Source organism: Danio rerio, chromosome 11 (genome assembly GCF_052040795.2).
Source record: "Danio rerio strain M-AB ecotype USA chromosome 11, GRCz13ab, whole genome shotgun sequence".
Taxonomy (NCBI): domain Eukaryota; kingdom Metazoa; phylum Chordata; class Actinopteri; order Cypriniformes; family Danionidae; genus Danio; species Danio rerio.
The window spans coordinates 3,862,020-3,875,593 of NC_141031.1; the positions used below are offsets into that span (position 1 = coordinate 3,862,020).

At 35.3% G+C, this 13,574-nt stretch overlaps 1 long non-coding RNA gene across 7 annotated transcripts in view; it reads left to right on the forward strand.

The window, feature by feature from the left end:
* The window catches only part of LOC147834628 (uncharacterized), a 282,404-nt gene that overhangs the window by 156,251 nt on the left and 112,579 nt on the right, over positions 1 to 13,574 (forward strand). For 3 of the 7 annotated variants that reach the window (XR_015502278.1, XR_015502276.1, XR_015502277.1), the window contains one exon: positions 10,305 to 10,567. The exons of 2 other annotated variants lie outside the window; for them this stretch is intronic. This is a non-coding gene — a long non-coding RNA (uncharacterized LOC147834628). Of the gene's footprint in view, positions 1 to 10,304; positions 10,795 to 12,305; positions 12,454 to 13,574 lie in introns of those variants that run through there. 2 more of the 7 variants (XR_015502270.1, XR_015502272.1) reach the window with 1 other exon arrangement.

Sequence of the window (13,574 nt, forward strand, 5' to 3'; positions counted from 1 at the left end):
AGAGGAAATCCACGCCAACATGGGGAGAACATGCAAACTCCACAAAGAAATACCAACTTGCACATCCGAGGCTCAAACCAGCGACTTCCTTGCTGTGAATCAACAATGCAAACCACTGAGCCACCATGCCACCCTTTATTGTTATTATTATTATTCTTTGAAGTTAGTCTTATTTGCCCTCTCAAAACACTTCAGAATTTTTGACTGTGAGCAATTCAATTGTTCTTGATCTCATTGCATTAAGGCATCACAGAAAGAAGTGTGGTTTTATATATATATATATATATATATATATATATATATATATATATATATATATATATATATATATATATATATTCATTTTATATATATATATATATATATATATATATATATATATATATATATATATATATATATATATATATATATATATATCACCCATAATAGTTAATACTATAAAACATAAAAACTCTATATTTACAGTAAAAGAGTTTTTTACTAATTTAAGTGGATTGAACATAAAACAATCAAGTTATCCCCCAAACAACAACTGAATTGTGTTGTTTCCACTCATTTGAGCTTGAGTTTTTTTTAAATGCACTGTAAAAAATGCTGGGTTCGACACAATCAATTTATAAAATGCACACACTGTGCAAGTCAATGCACTAAAAAAAATATTGAAGCTGCTTGTTCAAACTACTTATTTAAAATAAGTTGAAACAACAAGATTCTCCAGATTTTTGGCGGGACAATTTAAATGTTTTATGTTCAATCCACCTAATTTTGTTAAGTTAACTTAATCAATTTGTGTTGTGACAACATGAATGAATTGTGTGGAGCCCTGCGTTTTTCTCGTTCTTTCATGCTGTTTTAAGTGGATTAAACATAAAACAATCAGGTTGTCTTCTAAAAAGCTCATTTGTTTTGAGCTCAGTATAAATAAGTATAGTTTGAACAAACGGCAAATAAAGTATCTTCTTTTGTGTTTAACAGAAGAAAGTTAAAGATGCAGAATGTAAGTTTGACACCCAGTGGTTGAACTAGGCACTTCTAGTTTGAAACACACGCAATTGTAGGTTGCCAGATTAGCAACACCAACAGGAGTGTACCTGACTATCGAGCCTAAAGGCTGATTTATGTTGTGTGCTAATTAAATGGAATGGCAAGCCATAGAAGGAATATTTACCATATTAAAAGGAGTTTTTGTTTTGCATGACATTTATTGCCATACTAGTGAAAGCAGCAGCATATAGTTTACTTCAGATCTGGAAAATAAAATACACTGTTTGAAATCGAGCTTCAGAACTGTGAATCAGTGCAAGCCAACACATATCAGTGATGTAGCATTTAAATTTAATAATGTTAAAGAGGTTTAAAATGATCATTAATTAGATTATAAACCTTATCATTTTGTTGGAGTGCAGTGAGTGCAATATTCTGTGCAAATTTCTGTTGTGTTTCGTCTGGTGCAAACACCTAAATCACTTATCACTGTTAATTTAGTCACGTAGTGTGTTGTTGTACAGGGGGTTACAATGTAACCTGCTCACCTAATGTTTACATTTGTAATATTGATATTATTTGCTAATTAATAACCACCTCATGTGGAACTCTGTATCTGTGTCTCATTTCGGAGGCTGCTACTGTCCACCGGAGGTCGCATTTCGGTCACAGATGCATGCTTTGAGAGTCTTCCTGGCTAAATGAATCAAATGTGGTTTTCCACCAAGGCAACCAGGGGTATTGAAATATTATTGGCTAAAGTGGCAGTGGGCGGCCTAAAAGAAGCAAGGTTCTGGCACGCAACGCACATTTTCAAAGGAGAATTTCTGACTTCAGCATTGTTCTTCTGATAAACAAGAATGTTCACTTAGCATGGTTCTTAAATATCTGCGAACATATTATGGTATTTTGATGCTTTAGACGAGTTAAAAGCTTACATACAGCACCTTTAAACAGGTTTGAAACAAGTAAAGAGACAGTAAATGATGACAGAACTCACATTTTTTGGGAGAACTGTCTCTTTAAGCAGGCCTTCTCTCCAGATTCCATATTGCAGGTTCAGAAATAAACACTAATCATTTCCTTTCAGGTTATGAATCCTCCTCGAATCCACCTGAAAGATGTTTAAACGTCTGACAAGAAAAGACAACAAGCAAAGCAGGACAGAAATTTAATTCGAGCTCTTTATTACTCATAGAGATTTACGGTTGATTGCTTTTAAGTCTTCTTCGAAGCCGTAAAAACTCCAAACGTTTTATGTCGGGAGGTAGACTAGGTGATATACTGGGCAGAAACATCAAACCAAAACAGGAAAAGAAGTCGGAGACTCTTAAAATGAGGAATTCTGGGATGTGGGATGTCCTAGTACAGCTGGGTTCGGGGAGGATAGGTCACCATTCGCTCCATTTCTCTCTCTCTAGCTCACTCGCTCTCTTTATGGTTTGCTTTTCAAGAGTGTCTTGAATCATATGACCTAATTATTACTTTAAAGGGAGAGTTCAGACAAATACGAAAGTTCGGTCATCATGTACTTAAAGGAATAGTTCACCCAAAACTACGAATTCTGTTATTATTACCCTTTACTTGTTCCAAACATACTGTTGAAGTCAGAATTATTAGCCCCCCTGTTTATTTTTTCCCCAATTTCTGTTTAACGGAGAGAAGATTTTATAAACACATTTCTAAGCATAATAGTTTTAATATCTCATTTCTAATAACTGACTTATTTTATCTTTGCCATGAAGACAGTAAACAATATTTGACTAGATATTTTTTAAGACACTTCTATACAGCTTAAAGTGACATTTAAAGGCTTAACTATGTTGATTAGGTTAACTAGGCAGGTTAGGGTAATTAGGAAAGTTATTCTACAACAATGGTTTGCTTTGTAGACTATCAGAAAGAAGGGGCAAATTAACTTTGACCTTAAAGTGGCTTTTAAAAAACTAAAAACTGCTTTTATTCTAGGCAAATAAAACAAATAAGACTTTCTCTAAAAGAAAGACTTCAACTGTATATCTATTTTTTCTTTAAGCTGAAAAGAAGATATCTTGAAGACAACCGAAAGCTTCTATAGTATTTGTGGAAGTCAATGGTTACAGGTTTTTTAGCTTTCTTCAAAACATCTTCAACTGAATAAAGAAACTGAAAAAAGGTTTGGATCCGCTTTAGGAAACTAAATGGTTGTATTCTTATTATAGTTCACACTCAATAGTACTGTCAAACCATTTATTGTGACTAATAACATACAAATTAAAAGTATTGTGCTGTGTATTTTTATTATGAGGGGGTACGGAAAGTATTCAGAAGCCCTTAAATTTTTCACTCTTTGTTATATTGCCGCTATTTGCTAAAAGCGTTTAAGTTCATTTTTTCCTCATTAATGTACACACAGCTCTCCATATTGATAGAAAAACACAGAATTGTTCACATCTTGCAGATTTATTTAAAAAAAAAAACTGAAATATCACGTGGTCATAAGTGTCAGACCCTGTGCTCACTTATTAGTAGAAGCACCCTTTTGATCTAAAACAGCAATGAGTCTTTTTGGGAAAGATGCAACAAGTTTTTCACACTTGGATATGGGATCCTCTGCACATTCCTTCTTGTAGATCCTCTCCAGTTCTGTCAGGTTGGATGGTAAATGTTGGTGTACAGCCATTTTTAGGTCTCTTCAAAGATGCTAAATTGGATTTAAGTCAGGGCTATGGCTGGGTCGTTTAAGAACAGTCACAGGGTTGTTGTGAAACCACTCCTTTGTTATTTTAGCTGTGTACTTAGGGTCATTGTCTTGTTGGAAGGTAAACCTTCGGCTCAATCTGAGATCCTGGGCACTCCGGAGAAGGTTTTCGACCAGGATATACCTGTACTTGGCCGCATTAATCTTTCCCTTGGGACTGTATTGTACAGGTGATGAGCAGTGCCTGGTTTTCTCCACATGTACCACTTAGAATTCAGGCCAAAAAGTTCTATCTTGGTCTCATCAGACCAGAGAATCTTATTTCTCACCATCTTGGAGTGCTTGAGGTGTTTTTTAGCAAACTCCATGCAAGTGTGTACAACATACTATACATAAAATGCAAAAAATATGCAAAAGATATATATAAATATAATATATATATAAAAATATGCAATATATATATATATATATATATATATATATATATATATATATATATATATATATATATATATATATATATATATACATACCATACACATACATATATATATATATATATATATATATATATATATATATATATATATATATATATATATATATATATATATATATATATATATATATAAAAGAAATGTTATATATATAAATTAGTATTTTGTAAATATGAATTTTTCTTTCTTTAGGGTGTGATTAATCATTCATTTGACAACACAATTATGAATATACATATCCATGTACAATATATACATTTGTAGAGAAAGTTTATTTATATTTAAACTATTATAATAATAGTTATATTACATAATAATATATATAATAATAATATAATAAATAATAATATATGTCAAAAGAATCTATATAAATAGTAATATATCTAAAATGTTTTAGGGGTATATACTTGCATGTAATTGCACGTAAAAATATATATGGTAAACACACACGTTATAGAAATACAGACTTTTATTTTATACACACTATTAGTCATGATTAATTGTTAAAAAGTACTAACCTGAAAAACATGAGATTTTAAGATCATTTACTCACCTTCATGTGGTTCCATGCTTGTTTGAGTTGCTTATTTTTAATTAAACACAAAGGAAGATATTTTGAAGAATGTTGGAAACCACTATCATAGACTATTTTTAATGAAGTAATGCCAACCGGTTTCATGCATTCTTCAAATTATCTTCTTAAATTAGCACAGAATGTTATTGAATCTTTTTTTTTTTTTTTGGATATACTTTTCCATAACACAACAACAAAAACACAAATTCATAAAGGTTTAGAACAACTTGAGTGTAAATGGTGAGTTAATCCTAATTTTGAGTGAACTATCCCTTTAAAATACAGAACAAATTGGAAATTACGTCTTTTTAAACAAAATCTTCTGAATTTCATGAATTAAGGACTTTGAAACGAGATGAAGGTCATTAAATGATGCAATAGTGGGAATTTATGAGTAATGCGTGAACAAACGAACTGTTTGTAACTTATGTTTGTTAGCTGAAAATGACTAAGGATTGCTTTCTAAGAAAAAACCCTTTTGAAAGAGAGGAAGTTCATTACTGTGGAAGTCAGGCAAAGCCACACACACGCCACAGCATCACACACACACGTACATAAACACATTCCCACTGTTTCTCTTCATAAGGGAGCAGGTCAACAAATACTGCAGATCTGAGCACTCGCTGTTCTTATGAAGACACTGATAGGGAAAACATGCTGATGTGAAATGAACCATGACAAAGATGATTGATAAAGTCTGATCAAGTACATCATGTTACAGTGTCATCAAAATGAAAACAATATACATGTGTGTGTGTGTACGTGTATGTCTGTGTATATACAGTAAAAGTCGAAAATAGTAGATTATTTTTTGTTTATATGTAAACTTTTTTATATGTTTTGTCTAATTTCTGTTTAACGGAGAGAATGTTTTTCAACACATTTCTTAACATGATAGTTTTAATAACTCATTTCTAATAACTGATTTATTTTATCTTTATCATGATGACAGTACATAATATTTGACTAGATATTCTTCAAAATACTAGTATTCAACTTAAAGTGACATTTAAAGGCTTACCTAGGTTAATTAGGGTAATTAGGCAAGTCATTGTATAACAGTGGTTTATTCTGTAGACGAGGGGTCATCAATCTTGGTCCTGGAGAGCCGGTGTCTCTGCAGGGTTTAGCTGCAACTTGTCTCAACACACCTCTCTGGATGTTTCAAGTATACCTAGTAGGACCTTAATTAGCTTGTTCAGGTGTGTTTGATTAGGGTTGGAGCTAAAATCTGCAGGACACCGGCCCTACAGGAACAAGTTTGGTGACCACTGCTGTAGACAATTGAAAAGGCATATTGCTTAAGGGGGCTAATAATATCGAGCTTAAAATGTTTTTTAAACTATTACAAAACTGCTTTTATTCTAGCCGAAATAAAACAAATAAGACTATCTCCAGAAGAAAAAATATTATAGGAAATACTGTGAAAAATTCCTGAATCTGTAGCTGCGTCCCAAATCGAATACTTATGCACTATTCTACGCCGTTTTGTTGTATAAATAGTGTAAGTAGTGTGTTCACACTGAAAATTCTAAAAACATTAAGTGCACTTTAATTACCCGGATGATGCACTCATTCAGTCGCTAAAATGAAGTGTGTAATGATGGACACTTCACACACTCAACGACCGCAGGTTTGCTTACGTAGCGGAAGGGGCGGAGCTATCGGACGCACATGTTCAATAGCTTTATTTTGGATGGTGAAAGCAAAATTCTCCTACGAGAGTGATTATAGCGCCTCCCGATGGTGAATGCGGCAAGATTCACGGCAGGTATTATTTAATAATTCGGTTGTTTATTTCACTGATTTGGCAACCGTCAAACGTCATCAGGGAAACGGTTTGAATTTCCGCTTAGTTAAAAAACAATAGTGTGCCATTTGGGACAACACTACATACATGTACTATCCTGTTAAGTGTGTAAGTGCATAAGTACATAGTGCATGAGTGCATAGTGTATAGTGTGCCATTTGGGACGCAGCTTGTTAAACATTGTTTGGAAATAAATACAAATAGAATAAGAGACAAAGAGACAAATCAAAAATGTATGTTTGTTTTAATAAAGGCTTAAACACATTAAGGTGATTATTTGCTGAAATTCATATTAAACTCTGTTTTATTTGTACACAATAAAGGTATGCAAGCGGTCACTGAGGTGATACCTTTTCAAATGGTACATACTTGTACCTAAAAGATCCATATTATTTGCCCAAGGCTACATATTAGTACCTAAAAAGTATAAAAGTGTTCCTCTTAAAATTTGTAGGTTTTAATGTATACTTTTGAGGGAGTAATATGGACCTGTGAAGTACAAATGTGTACCTTTTGATAAGTTACCACCCCAGTCTTTTTTTTCTGAGAGTGTATTCTGCAGCGTATATTTGTAAAGTCTTTATGCATAGTATATGTTGTGAAAAGGGGAAAAACAGAAAATCACTGTATGAAGGCTGTAATGTTTAAATAATTTTCTGTTAAAAACACGTGAATGTAATTTGACCATCAGCAAGAGCCCAGCATCTTATTTCTCGCATGTTGCGTTCTCTGTTCTTGCGGTCTCCTGTGATCTCCCGGGGTCTTCCAAGGTGACCTGGCAAGACCGCTTTTCACAAGAACACAAGTCCGTTCTCTGCATTCTTGAAATTGAGAAACAGCCAATATAAATAGCGACTAATCAGTCCGTGATGAGTTACCAGCTGTGTGAGTGTAATCAGTGGGAAACAGGAAATGGCGTGTGCAAGGTGCATGCAGGGAGTTGTAGTTTAGTAGTGTGCCGTGTGTGTAGTTCTCCAGCGATCTGCAACTGTCAGATCGCCGCCAATTACAACAGTTATGCTCAGAGCTGTTTTTGCCCCATTGACTTCCATTATAATTTTTTTTTTTTAATTGCAAAGCCATGACACCATCATTTTATGTATGGTTTTCCCTGTTGGGAAGAGGAAACATATGCAAAAAAAGTATAGTTTCTGGCTTTTATGTTGAGTATAGTGTGTATCTTGATATTGTTTGAGAAAATCGAAATGAGCAGCTCAGCTTTCAGAACACAGTAAACACAGTAAGTGTGTTTATGCACACACACTATAATTTGCTGTTTTAGCCTGATCTCATGAGGAAACGTAAGTATTTTACGTTTTGTCAGTTTAGTGACTAATTCATACGAATTTGAGTTCAGTCATACGAAAATGTATGATTTTAAAAAGGAGGCGCAGCACCCAACCCCACCCCACCCCCAACTGTCATTGGGTGATGAGGAAATCATACTAGTTTTTACGAATTAGATCGTACGAATTCATACGAATTAGCCACTAAATCAAGTAGTTACGAATTGCTGTGAGATATTGTTGGCTGTTTTACGCCCCATTCACACGGGGCTTCAGCGTCAACGCTTGACAGAGGGTGTGTCTAAAGTCGTGGCTGACGCGATCATCAAAGCAGCATTAGCCGATGAAATTAGTTAGCAATAGGCCACTGTCTGAGCTGGTGCATTTGCATACAGTGATCTGATTGGCTGACACTTCCGTCTGCAGTTGAAAAGTTGAGCAAGTCACAACTTCTGCAGTAAGCAATGCCTCTGATGCCGCGCCGACGGATCCACAATGCAGATCACCCATTCATAGTGAATGGGAAGCGTTGACGCTGACACCCTGTGTTAAATGGGGCGTTACTCCATAGAACTCCATATAAAAGTCAGATACTATTTTGCGCAGCCTTATCTAAAATGCTGCCAACTGATTATCAACAGTAAAAATAACAAATCTAACCTCTTCTCAACAGGAAAAAACACTGAATGCTTGATTTTATGCTGTCACAGCTTTGCAATCTAAAAATGTAATTATAATGGTAGTCAATAGGGCAAAAACAGCCCCGAACATAACGAAAGGGGGATCAATTTGAACAGAACATAAGGGTTAAAAAAGCATATATTGACCAGAAGCGGTATGTGAGCTTAAAACGCCACCATATCATGTTTAATTTACACACACACACACACACACACACACAAACACACTTGACAGTTGGCAGTGCCAGTTTGGTGCTGGGCAGGGTTGGAGAATCACAGTGATCGGGCATGACAAGGCATGCAGTCTTATCCCACAGCGGCGTGTTGAGGAGGCTTAGTGTGTGTGTGAGCATATGTGTGTGTGTGTGTGTTTAAAGCAAGATCTCGTCGTCTCTACTTGGATCTGTGTGTTAAGAGATGGGAATATGTTGAATGGTGAAATCTTGACTTTGGACCGATCAGTGTGGATTTAGAGTTGCTTCCTGGCAGGACGGGCTGCAGCAGAGAACACACTCCTGACAGAATAATCGCCCAGAGGCTTAACACATACACACATCCTAACATCTCATCGCTGCAATCACACAAAATACACACATACAGCTGAAGTCAAAATGATTCGCCCTCCTGGGAATTTTCTTTTTCAAATATTTGTGAATGTGAGTGAATGAGTGCGTAAGGATGTTTCCCAGTGATGGGTTGCAGTTGGAAGGGCATCTGCTATGGCGACCCCGACTAATAAAGGGATTAAACTGAAAAGAAAATGAATAAATGTGTAATTTGTAAATCTTGCATTTTGCGTCCTGAGGCGACTTTGAAATGTGTCTCGTACTGCAGTTGCTCGGTAATGAACAGTACACAATTTGGACCTCGCATTTTCAAAATAAAAGTCCCACATACAAGTGAAATATACGCTTAAAATAAACATCGGAGGAAAATTACCACTGTTGAATCACTAGAAAACGCGTGGCTTATCAAACGCAGCCTGAGGCGTGCATATTAATGATTTCAGAGCTTTTTGTTATGATCTCAGAGCTGCATATGAGTCGTGTTCTCTTGTCAGCTGCTCGTCAGGTCTGGATGAATGACCTAAAGTAGGCATGCATGCAAATGCGGAGGGCGTGGCCTGTCGAGTCTCATTGCAGTTTGTTTTGTCTTCTGATTGGCCTGTTGTCCATCTGGGTTTAACACTCATGGAATTTACATAAAAACAAGGAAACAGTGGTGTCTGAGACTCACAGTATGCCCATTTCCATTTTATTATTTTACTATGCCTTGGTATACCTAGATTTTCAATATAGGGCACTTTTAAAGAACTACAGTCCACAGAATAAACCATCGTTATACAATGACTTGCCTAATTACCCTAACTTGCCTAACCTAGTTAAAGTTTTTAAATGTCTCTTAAGCTGAATATTAGTATCTTGAAAAATATCAAGTCAAATATTATGTGCTGTCATCATGGCAAAGATAAAATAAATATGTTATTAGAAATTAGTTAATAAAACTATTACATTTAAAAATGTGTTGAAAACATCTTCTCTCCATTAAACAGAAATTGGGGGAAAAAATATACATTTAGGCTGATAATTCTGACTTTAACTGTATATAGTCCCTCAGGCTAATGTGGAGAGGTGTTGTGCACAGAAGTGTTGTGTATCCGTGTGTGTGTGTGTGTGTGTGAGTGTATTCATCTATATGATCTCCACAGTGAAAGATCTGTGCAGTCGCTGCTAATCTGGTTCGCGTTTATCCTGCTATCCTCTCTTTCTTCCATTTCTCTCTCCACACAGATTAATAAGACTCGGGCAGCCGCGGCTCTGACGTATGCTAATGGGAGCGATTCAGCAGATCACAAAACTCAGATATTCCTGCTTATATAAGGCGCAGAGACGCACGCGGAGGCTTGTGTGGACTGAAGGAAGAAAGAAGGCGTTAAATACAGTAGGGGTGTATAAAAATGAACCGCAAGTCACAAAGCTCTCAAAGAAACAAATCTGCCTGCAGTGAAAAATAAATAAAAAAAACAGGCCTCATGTAGATCAGGGTGACTAGACGTCCCGTTTCTTTTCTTCTGTGGGGCACATGGGGAAATGTTTTTTATGTAAAATGGCTGTGTTTGTTATTGGTGTCGATGAAAAAAAGGGTTTGTTTTGGACCCCCTTGACTTTTATTTTTTGGACAAAAACAGCTCCTCAAACTATTTCAGAATGTCTGGAACGGCAGATTATGTAAAAATTTATTAAAACTTTAAATTAGTTTTTTGGCGAAAATATTCATTTAGTATCATTCTGGTCGTTTTTGTGGTGTAAACATCACTGTTTATCCTGAATCAGTCACAGATGTAAACCCATCACTGCTGTTTACACTAGTATAAAGCTAAAAACTGAGTTTTAGAATAAAAAATTCCATTGTAAAGGGATAGTTCACACATAAATTGTTTTATTCTGTCATCATTGACTCACGTTTACTAGTTTTAAAAATTGTGGGGGGGGGGGGGGGTAACCATTGACTTGCATGGTATTTGTTTTTCCTACTATGGAAGACGAAGATTACAGGACTTTGACAGTGTAACAGTATTGTTTTAGACCCTATTGATTTAAAACAGCTCCTCTAACTATTTCAGAACGTCTGGAAAAACAGATTATGTCAAACACAAAAGAATATACATTGGAGAAAAAACTTAACCATTGACTTTCTTATTATTTGTTTTCTCTACTATGGAAGTCAATGGTTACAGGTTTTCAGCCTTTTTCAAATGATCTTCTTTAGTGTTCAACGGTGTATAGAAACTCATAGTGGTTTCGAACCACTTGAGGGAGAGTAAATAGTGGGTAAATGTTCAGTTTTGGATGAACTGTGTCTGTGAAAAGAAGGTCAGTGGAGTCTTGTGTTGTTTTGGACCCCACTGACTTTCATTATATGGACAAAAACAGCTCCTCAAACTATTTCAGAATGTCTGGAACGGCAGATTATGTAAAAATTTATTAAAACTTTAATTTGGTTTTTTGGCGAAAATATTCATTTAGTATCATTCTGGTCGTTTTTGTGGTGTAAACATCACTGTTTATCCTGAATCAGTCACAGATGTAAACCCATCACTGCTGTTTACACTAGTGTGAAGCTAAAAACTGAGTTTTAGAATAAAAAGTTCCATTGTAAAGGGATAGTTCACACAAAAAAATTTAATTCTGTCTTCGTTTACTCACGTTTACTTGTTTTAAACTTTGGGGGCAGGGGGGGGGTAACCATTGACTTTCATGGTATTTGTTTTTCCTACTATGGAAGACGAAGATTACAGGACTTCATCTTTTTTTCAAAATAACTTTGACAGTGTTACAGTATTGTTTTGGACCCCATAGATTTAAAACAGCTCCTCTAACTATTTCAGAATGTCTGGAAAAATAGATTATGTCAAACACAAAAGAATATACATTGGAGAAAAAACTTAACCATTGACTTTCTTATTATTTGTTTTCTCTACTATGGAAGTCAATGGTTACAGGTTTTAAGCCTTTTTCAAATGATCTTCTTTAGTGTTCAACGGTGTATAGAAACTCGTAGTGGTTTCGAACCACTTGAGGGAGAGTAAATAGTGGGTAAATGTTCAGTTTTGGATGAACTGTGTCTGTGAAAAGAAGGTCAGTGGAGTCTTGTGTTGTTTTGGACCCCACTGACTTTCATTATATGGACAAAAACAGCTCCTCAAACTATTTCAGAATGTCTGGAACGGCAGATTATGTAAAAATTTATTAAAACTTTAAATTAGTTTTTTGGCGAAAATATTCATTTAGTATCATTCTGGTCGTTTTTGTGGTGTAAACATCACTGTTTATCCTGAATCAGTCACAGATGTAAACCCATCACTGCTGTTTACACTAGTGTAAAGCTAAAAACTGAGTTTTAGAATAAAAAGTTCCATTGTAAAGGGATAGTTCACACAAAAAAATTTAATTCTGTCTTCGTTTACTCACGTTTACTTGTTTTAAACTTTGGGGGCAGTGGGGGGTAACCATTGACTTTCATGGTATTTGTTTTTCCTACTATGGAAGACGAAGATTACAGGACTTCATCTTTTTTTCAAAATAACTTTGACAGTGTTACAGTATTGTTTTGGACCCCATAGATTTAAAACAGCTCCTCTAACTATTTCAGAATGTCTGGAAAAATAGATTATGTCAAACACAAAAGAATATACATTGGAGAAAAAACTTAACCATTGACTTTCTTATTATTTGTTTTCTCTACTATGGAAGTCAATGGTTACAGGTTTTCAGCTTTTTACAAATGATCTTCTTTAGTGTTCAATGGTGTATAGAAACTCGTAGTGGTTTCGAACCACTTGAGGAAGAGTAAATAGTGGGTAAATGTTCATTTTTGGATGAACTGTGTCTGTGAAAAGAAGGTCAGTGGAGTCTTGTGTTGTTTTGGACCCCATTGACTTTCATTATATGGACAAAAACAGCTCCTCAAACTATTTCAGAATGTCTGGAAAAACAAATTATGTCAAAATTTTCATACATTTTGGGCTGAAAATTTAGTTTAATGTCATTCTGGTATTTTGTGTGGTGCAAACATCACAGTTGATCTTAAATCAGCCACAGACCGATCATTCTCTATACACTACTGTTAAACACAAATGAATATATTTTGGAGAAAAAAATTAACCAAAATTCTTTTAACTTTTTGGCTGAAAAATAAGTTTAGTGTCATTCTGGTCATGTTTTGTGTGGTAAAAACATCACAGTTGATCTTCAATAGGCATAGATGTAAATCCATCACTGCAGTTTACACTAGTGTAAAGCCAAAAACAGAGTTTTAGAATAAAACATTTCATTGTAAAGGGCTAGTTCACACAACAGTACATACAGATCCACAAAGACTGTGATGCTGTCATGTCTCCTGTCCTCTTCTTGCCCCTCTGTGTTGTTTTCCTGAGTGCTGCTGGGTAACTGGAGACGCCGCTCTCTCTCTCTCCTGCGGGACGCTCTTGCTCTGTGTGTTTCTGCGGCTTTTTACAGGTGCTCTGATTAGATTTGATGGGCCATTTTGAATGTGCTGAG